Raw genomic sequence first — 8,461 nt, 5'->3', positions numbered from 1 at the left:
AAGAATAGACATCAAAGCTGCTTTTCACTTAAAAGAGTGATGCGTGTACACTCAGGCGTAGTGACGATGTTGTCTAGTTGACAAGGACAAGGCTGGCAGAGTTCATGCTTATTATTTAAATCATTGCACTTCTCTTTTTTTGTCCAAAAATGGCTTTTCATATTGAGTGAAAGGATCCAGATTTATTTTTAGCTTGGTGTGACGTGATTCCTAATGTCTTTCATTTCATGATGCATAAATCGAGCAGACGAGTCAGATGGATCTGTGATGTGGTAGGCGAGCTCGTGGGATGCGCTTTGTCACCCGTATTGGCGTTTCTGGCTGTTTCACAGCTCTCCGCCAACTAACTGGGTCAGCTGTGGCCTTGAGTGCTACAATTAGCTTGAAAATATCGGACAGGTCAGTGGAATTAGACAGATGCACTGCTGGATTGCTGTTTTTGTCTTGCGTGTCGCTATTCCGGTTTGTAAAAGTGTTACATACTTAGTGTGTCTCAAAGTTTACAACATTAACACAATAGTACATTTTAAAACATTTGTAATTGGGTTAGTGTGACACTTTTGTCCACTGTGTCCTACAAACTTTCACAGAACTCTCATCCGGTGAAAAGGATTATGGGATTATGTTCTTGGAGAAGGTCACTCCTTTACATTTGTTAAAATTAAGGACTCATTAATTATAGCTGAAAAAATGCTGCCTGCCGAGGCTAGAACAAAAATGATTCATGCAGGTTGGATATTGTGATATAAATGTAGTTTTCATACAGTAATAGAAATATTATTATTTTACACTGGCATTAAATCACATTTTATCACATTTTATCAGCATGTATTGGTGACCTGTGGTGTGCTTTGGGTTGAACACCACTATTTTTATCAGATAAAGACATCCAATCAGTTTTTATCAGACTTTTATCCATCCAGTGTGCAACATACAAGACAACATCACATTACATACCATAAAATAACATAACATAGCATAACGTAACATAACATAACCTAACATTACATAACCTAAAATAACATAACGTAACATAAAACAGCGTAATGTAACATAACGTAACAAAACATTACATAACATTGCATTACATAACATGCTCGATGATACTCCGCAGTATTAAAATATCTAAACTTCAAAGATCTAAATTCTCAAAGCTAAACAAAAAGTAAAATCTAAAAGTCTAAAATCTAAAGATTTCTCAAAAACATAAACAGAAGACCTTGAAAAATTTAAGATATAAAGTCTGCAAAATTTTAAAATCCCTGTTCTAAATCAGTATTAAAGATATACTTTCTGAATCTCACTTGACTGTTAACCAGTGCAGTTTTACAGTAACATGCTCTAACCTCATTTATAAAGGAAATATGTGTTCAGTTCTCAATAAATATGAAGATAGCCAAGATTTATATTTGTGTTTCTCTTGTTTGGCTTGTTAGCCCAAAATAATCCCTTCTGTACTGTTCTTGTTTATATCGTAGCGCAAATGTTAAGGGGAAAAAGCCTTTACTGGCTAATGGATAGTCACAATGCAAGGGCAGTACTCTAATACAATATTAACAACAACAACAAGGTTGATCTTCAACGTGGAGTGCGTTATTCATAGGAAATGTAGAATTAACTCCAGTAAATAGGTTTAGTGTGAAATAATTTCATTAAGTCCTCTCCCGGGGAATAGAGTCTCTCCGTTTGAGCTTCGCCAATACAGCTGTCGCTTTCACAGACCGACGCTGGTGCCATCTGTGTGGATGCGTTTCTGCAAATTGCTGACACCAATAAAGGAAATTTGCGTGTCTGCATCCTGATTTAGCCGAGTTAGAGACAATCCTGGGTCAACAAGGGTGCGAGTCTGTTAAGTAAAGAATAAAACACTTGGGGACGTGGTGTGTTAGGAAAATATTAACAACGTGGTGTTGTGATGAAGTGGAGTTACTCTTACCACCTCAGAGCTGCAGCACGTCCTGGAGTGTTTTATTTCTCTTACACCACAGCAGTTTACCAACAATTAGAATTTTTATTTCTTAAAGAATGACATGATACTTTTAATTAGTTTATAGTTACATTTAATGTTGTGGAATGTCCACAAAACAAGTTAGTTCCTGTTCTCACTTATCTTATAGCAGCTATAAATGGTTGTTCCCTCACCCGCCTCTCTTTTATAAGGTTAATAAGACAAAAAAAAACCAAAAAAAAAAAAAAAACACCCGGCTTGTCATGTTACCGTAAAACCGGTAAAAGCCTAAACTCCTCTGTCCTGAAGATGTGTGAATGTTACAGCTTTACCTCTGGAGATTCCTTCAGTAAATGTCAAAACTTCACCATATCAACAATTACACATGCAGATAATTAACCAACTCTTTCTCAGACCAATCAGAATAGAGGATTCCACATTCAGAAGTGTGGGATAAATAAAAATAAAATGCAAAGAAATGGTCTTAATTCAACTGAAAAAATTGAAAAAAAAATTCATTTAACAAGTTCTTGGAAGGCCAAACCTTTAATTAAGAGTACTAATGATAGTAGTAATATTCTGCTAAATTAGGCTGTTAAAGTACAAATCATCTAAACTGATATTTAATTATAGGAAAGTAGTTACTTCAGTACTTTCTATCTTGAACCTATCGGGTTCTGGAGTAAACGCATGAAGGTACAGTGTTAAAAATGCAGCACCGTTTTTCTAATCTGACCCAGAATCTGAGTCTGAAACAAAAGTCCTGCACTCAATTACACAGTTAAATTAAATTACACTAAATTAGGCATGATCTTATTTAGACCACCCCAGACATCCAGCGTCTGCAGTTTCTTATAAAGGGCTCGGATTAAAGCGCTGATCTTTATCTTATCTCTCCGTGAGAACAGAAGTTCTTCCTGCACATTTCCCGGCCTCCGTAACGAGAGCCGTGTGGCACGTGCGTTCTCCGTCCCACGTGGATGATGCCACTGTTTGGGTTAAGCTCGTTTTCCATAAACAATGAACAGCCGTGTGGGGAAGTAACTCATCTTTTGTTTTTGTCCTAACTCAATTTCTGCCTGCTGTCAGCACGGAAATACCTGCGCTGCATTCGTTCTTTCACTCGTTCACGTCTCTCTGAGGGACAAAATCGTTTATTTTTGGGTGCTGGATTAATTATTGTGTGTTTGTTGGACAGAGAGAGAGACCATTTTCAGCGTGCTAGCACATCACAAGAGCAAAAAGTGACAAAGAACAGAGCTGTGAAAACCTTTGACGGGTACTAATATGACGCTAGGAACTGACTCAGTAAATAATTCTATAATTGTAGTCGTATAGTAAAGTAAGCAGGAATTCTAACAAGTAACGTAAGAATATTTGTGTCAAAAGGTGTCAAAAGGTGACACATTAACCTTAAACAAGCATATGCAGTGTGCACATGAGTAATCCCACACAGTCTGGCACAAAAACATGTGGAGGAATACTTCATAAATGTATTTACCACAGCGCTGTTGAGTTCTGGATTCTGATTGGTCAGAAAGTGTTGATTAATTTTCTATAACAGCAGCTCTGACAGTAGAGCAGCTGCAAATCGCAGGTTTATATTAATGCGCTTGCTCTAATATATTATACATAACTCCCACATTTCCTCTCAGGGATAAATAAAGTACATCTATCTATCTGTCTATCTATCTATCTATCTATCTATCTATCTGTCAACACAGGGACTTGAATGGTAGACGCTCCACATAAACATATTTAAAAATCATGTATAATTGTTGATACAGAGCCTTTTATTTAACATTTATGGAAGGAGTCTCCAGTGTGAGCACTTTGTAACAGTCAGACGTTTTCCGCCCACAAAAAAGTCTTCAGGACAGAGGAGTTTACACTTAGCGTTTTTTTTTTTTTTTAAACTTCTAGAGAGAGAAAAAAGAGGCTGGTGAGGGAATGACTGGTTACAGCTGCTATAACGTAAGAGAGAACAGGAACTTCACAGACGTTCCACAACATTAAACGTAACTACAAACACATCATACAACATGTATGATGTGTCATTCAGGAGAGCGTGCTGATATAGGAAATAGATATTCCTTACTTATTAACAATTATGAATATTAATAATTAACTTATTAGCTATTTATACATTAGAGCTACTTAATGGGAAAAAATCAATAAAGCTTGATTGTGAATGAATTCAAATGAACATTAACTGTGTGGTTGGATTTTGTTTTGTTTGTTTTAAAATGATGCAAATGAAGTTTTAGTAAAAGGTATGAATGTTAACCCCGCCCCTTTTAACTTTAGCCTTTATCATTTTTCGTATGAAATGAGTCGAGTGAATAGTGTGAGATCATGCTGGAAAAACAGCTTGAGTCGAGTAAAATGTGGACATTTTATAATGTTACATAATTTATAATTTGACACAATACACCATGCTTTCTCAAATATACAAAGATATACAAATAGACACCATGAGTCTTCAAAAAAATGTTTATCGAGCTCTACTTTTCCAACAAATTCCATTATTTTTCACTAATGTAAAGCAATAGAGACACACAGCACATCTGTCAGGAGTGTATTTATTTATTGAGTCAGTATGATTTAGTAGGTAGCAGTGTGTGTTAGGAGTGTATTTGTGTTCCTGAGTGCCATGTTTCAACACACACTTTCCAACACACACTCTGTATCTCTTATTCTGTCCACACACAGTCTGGACTGTTTTATGGCTCCACAGACTGATTGAGTTATAAAATTTACTGTTTGTGTGTGTGTGTGTGTGTGTGTGTGTGTGTTTGTCCTGCTTGTGTCCTCTATCAGCAAATCAGCTGCACATATTGTGAATGAACGTAATTAAACTTCTGGCACGTGAAACTCTCTGACTGAGTCAATACGAGGTGTTAGTCCTTGAGACAATCTGCATGTGTGTAACAGTTTAACAGTTTAACAGTTTTAAAAAATAGGTCCAGGATGGTGTTTAGGCAGGACAGCGGGGAGTCAAACAGAAGTGGTGATGTGTCGTGAAGTTTAAGAAGCTGGCAGGGAGACAAAGCGACACCATGGCAGGAAAAAAAATTGGAATTGAATAGAAAATTGAGCCTAATAGAAATGAAAACAAACTCAGCATTTAAATGTTTGTTTAAAAATCAAATTCTCCTCATTTTAATGAATACATTGAAAATGTTTTGCCTGTTGTTAGCTGTGGTTGTGCTTTGACTAGCATTTCTTGTGTGTGTGTGTGTGTGTGTATATACATATTTACACATTTTTGTCTTATTAACTGCAAGAGAAAGAAAAAAGTGGTTGTTTATAGCATTATAAAATAAGTTACACTAAAAGTAACTACAAACAGATAAAAAGTATGAGCAATATGTAATAGTTGGCAAATCGCTGAGTTATAAGAGGAATAAAACACTCAGGGAGGCGTTACTGGAAAATAGTCAACTTTACAGTGTTAACAGTAACATCACACCACCCTGTTGTTGATTATTTTCCTTTAACAGCACGATACAGAGTTTTATTCCTTACATATCATCAAAGTTGCTGTTATCATTAGTGTGCAGACTTTCGGAGGCTGCTGGAGCTTGTGTGCAGGATGGAGGTGGTGTGTATGTAATAAGTGGTGTGTGTGTGTGTGTTATGGGAGGAGCTGAGTGATCCATCAGTCATATTCAAATTCTGATGGTCCACGAGTGATAGGTGGACATCACACATGGCCTTGAATAAATTCAATAAATTAAATGCCATGCTCTGATTGGAGGAGATGAGCGAGCGTGTAGGTCTGGAAAGTGTGTTAAAGAGCTAATTATTTTACACAGTGCATCTGATAATGTACTTTATTATGTTCTAAATAATTATATAATGATAATTTCGGTAATGCAATGGATGCAATATATAGTATATAATTCTAATGTACTGTAATGAAGATACACAAAGCTTGACATTCTTTCTACCAAAAGTAGGAAGCATTCTGTATTTAAAACTAGGGCTTTGGCAGAGAACCTGTGTGTGTGTGTGTGTGTGTGTGTGTGTGTGTGTGTGTGTGTGCTTTTCTCTGTCCGCATTATAACACCTCTCCTCAAGCACATGCCAAAAGCAGCTGACGAGATGAATTTGGGTTAAACACACTGATAATCTGGAGTACAGCAGCAAATCTGATGATACTGATACATCTAAATCTTTTGTTTTTTAAAAAATATGAATCACGCTGATACGATCTGAATCATTTTGTTTAATCTAAATCAGAATCGATCTCAACCAGATTCTAACAGTCGCGCATTGTATTGATAAATGTGAATCACACTGATCAGTCCAAACCGCATTAATATGTTTGAATCATATTTTTGAATCTGAATCGCCCTAACGAATCTGAATCACTTTGTTGAATCTGAATCTTGCAAATCAGTCTGAATCAGTTAGATCAGTTTTGCATTGTACTGATAAATGTGACTGATTGCACTGATCAGTGAATTGTGAGTCCTCTTGATACATTTGAATCATATTTTTGAGTCCGAATTGTTCTGATAAATCTGAATCTCACTGATAAATTAGAATCCAACTGATATATTTTAATCACATTTTGAATCTGAATTGCCCTAATAAATGTGAATGACACTGATAAATCTGAATCTAACTGACACATCTGAATCGAATTGATACATGTGAATCAGATTTTTGAATATGAATTGTGCTGATTTGTGAATCCTTTTTTTGTATCTGAATCGTTCTGATAAATCTGCATCACACATAAATTGGAATCCACTTGATACATTTGAATCAATTTTTGAATCTGAATCACACTAACAAATGTGTTTCACACTGATACATCTGAATCAAACTGATATATCTGAATCCATTTGATACATTTAAGCCATGTTTTTAAATCCAAATCAACCACATTGATAAATCTGACTCAGTGATAAATCTGAAATTTGTTCCATTCATCACATTGATGAATCTGAATCTGACTGTTGAATCTGAATCACATGATGCATCTAAACCACACTGATGTATAAACTTTATTGATCAAATTGGTCAGAATCAAATAGTTAAAGCTGAATGGCTTTGAACAGTTTGAATCACATTGAATAAATCTGAATCACAGTGCTTCATATGATTCCTACTGACAGATCTGAATCAGTCCGATGAATTTGAGCTACAGTGATACATCTGAGTAAAACGGTTGAGTTTAAGAATCATAATAGTTCTGAATCACACTATTAAATATGAATCGTAGAAATAGATCTGAATCAGATTAGTAAATACGAAATCAAAGTTATATATCTGAATCAGAATCGCTGTTGGAAATGGCACTGTAGTACCTATGTAGAACTACATAAAACACTATTATAGGGAACAGGTTTGTGTTTATGTGGTGTGTGTGTGGTGTGTGTGTGTGTGAGATTATCACTCACGTGACTCAAATGAATCAAACAGTGAATCAAACCTAAAGACAGTAAAGTAATTGAACACGTATAAGTATAGAAATGACAACAGAAAAAAGTTAATCCAAAAGCAGTTAATTATTCAGCGAAGGTGCGAGCGAACCGAATCAAACAATGCACTGCATTATGGGTACATTGTACATTATCAAAGTGCATTGTGGGATTGAATGAGTGCACTCAAATTTCAGCACCATGTTTTTGGTGACCTCTGAAAAGTAGTGCACTGTATAAGGAACAGGGGATAATGTCTGACGCATCGGCTGAGACATCTGAATCAGACTAATCCATCTGTGTGCATCCACTTGCATTTTAATATTCATCCCTAATTTTCTGTTTCCTAATCTTTCCTTAATCGCCATGGCTTAGTGGCATAGGGGAGCTCTTTTTTAGCCTAACGAGGATCCTGCTGGGCTTTGTCTGCTAATTTAGACGAGTGATTGATGTCTTGGGTAATGTGCAGCTCATAAAGAGGTTATGTATCAGGAGAGACAGATGATAACCTGTCTCCTCTCTCGAGCTCTCGCTGTCCTGTTCCCGCTCTGTGCTTCATTAATAACTCCAGAGCAAATGAGGCCTATGTTGGTCCTTCATTAGGCCATGATGAGGAGTTCTGGAAGGGAACTGTACAGAGTTTGGAGCCTCCATTTCAGCGGGATGAACCTGTTAGCTGTGTGAAGTGGGACGCTCAATAAATTTGTTCTTGGAACAGCAGCAGGTGCGCATCAGGTACGGACATCTGGTGTCCAGAATAGACCGGCGTTCTGTTTTCCAGCACGTTGCTTCAATCAGTCGGCTTTTAGGATTCAGGCTCTTATCTTATTAGCTCCGGTTTTATTAGCCTAAAGTTCAAAATAAAAACATATTGAAAATATGGAAAAAAAATGGCCGTATTTCAGTGACTAGATTTCTGAACATGGACCAATGTGTCTTCTGTAGCAGATTCTCTGTTGTTTTTCATCCAGTCACATGTCACGTTCATGGAAATAATTTAGCTAAAGGTAGCTCATCAAACCACATGCTAGCTACAGAGCTGAAGACATTAGCTCAGAAAGAGGAACGTTTTCACACA

At 36.5% G+C, this 8,461-nt stretch overlaps 1 protein-coding gene across 2 annotated transcripts in view; it reads left to right on the top strand.

Moving 5' to 3' along the window:
• Positions 1-8,461, top strand: part of stac (SH3 and cysteine rich domain) — a 61,618-nt gene that overhangs the window by 4,440 nt on the left and 48,717 nt on the right. The window lies entirely within an intron of this gene.

This window comes from Pangasianodon hypophthalmus, chromosome 10 (genome assembly GCF_027358585.1).
Source record: "Pangasianodon hypophthalmus isolate fPanHyp1 chromosome 10, fPanHyp1.pri, whole genome shotgun sequence".
Taxonomy (NCBI): Eukaryota; Metazoa; Chordata; class Actinopteri; order Siluriformes; family Pangasiidae; genus Pangasianodon; species Pangasianodon hypophthalmus.
Note: the sequence above shows the minus strand (reverse complement) of the source record. Positions and strands in the feature narration are given on the sequence as shown.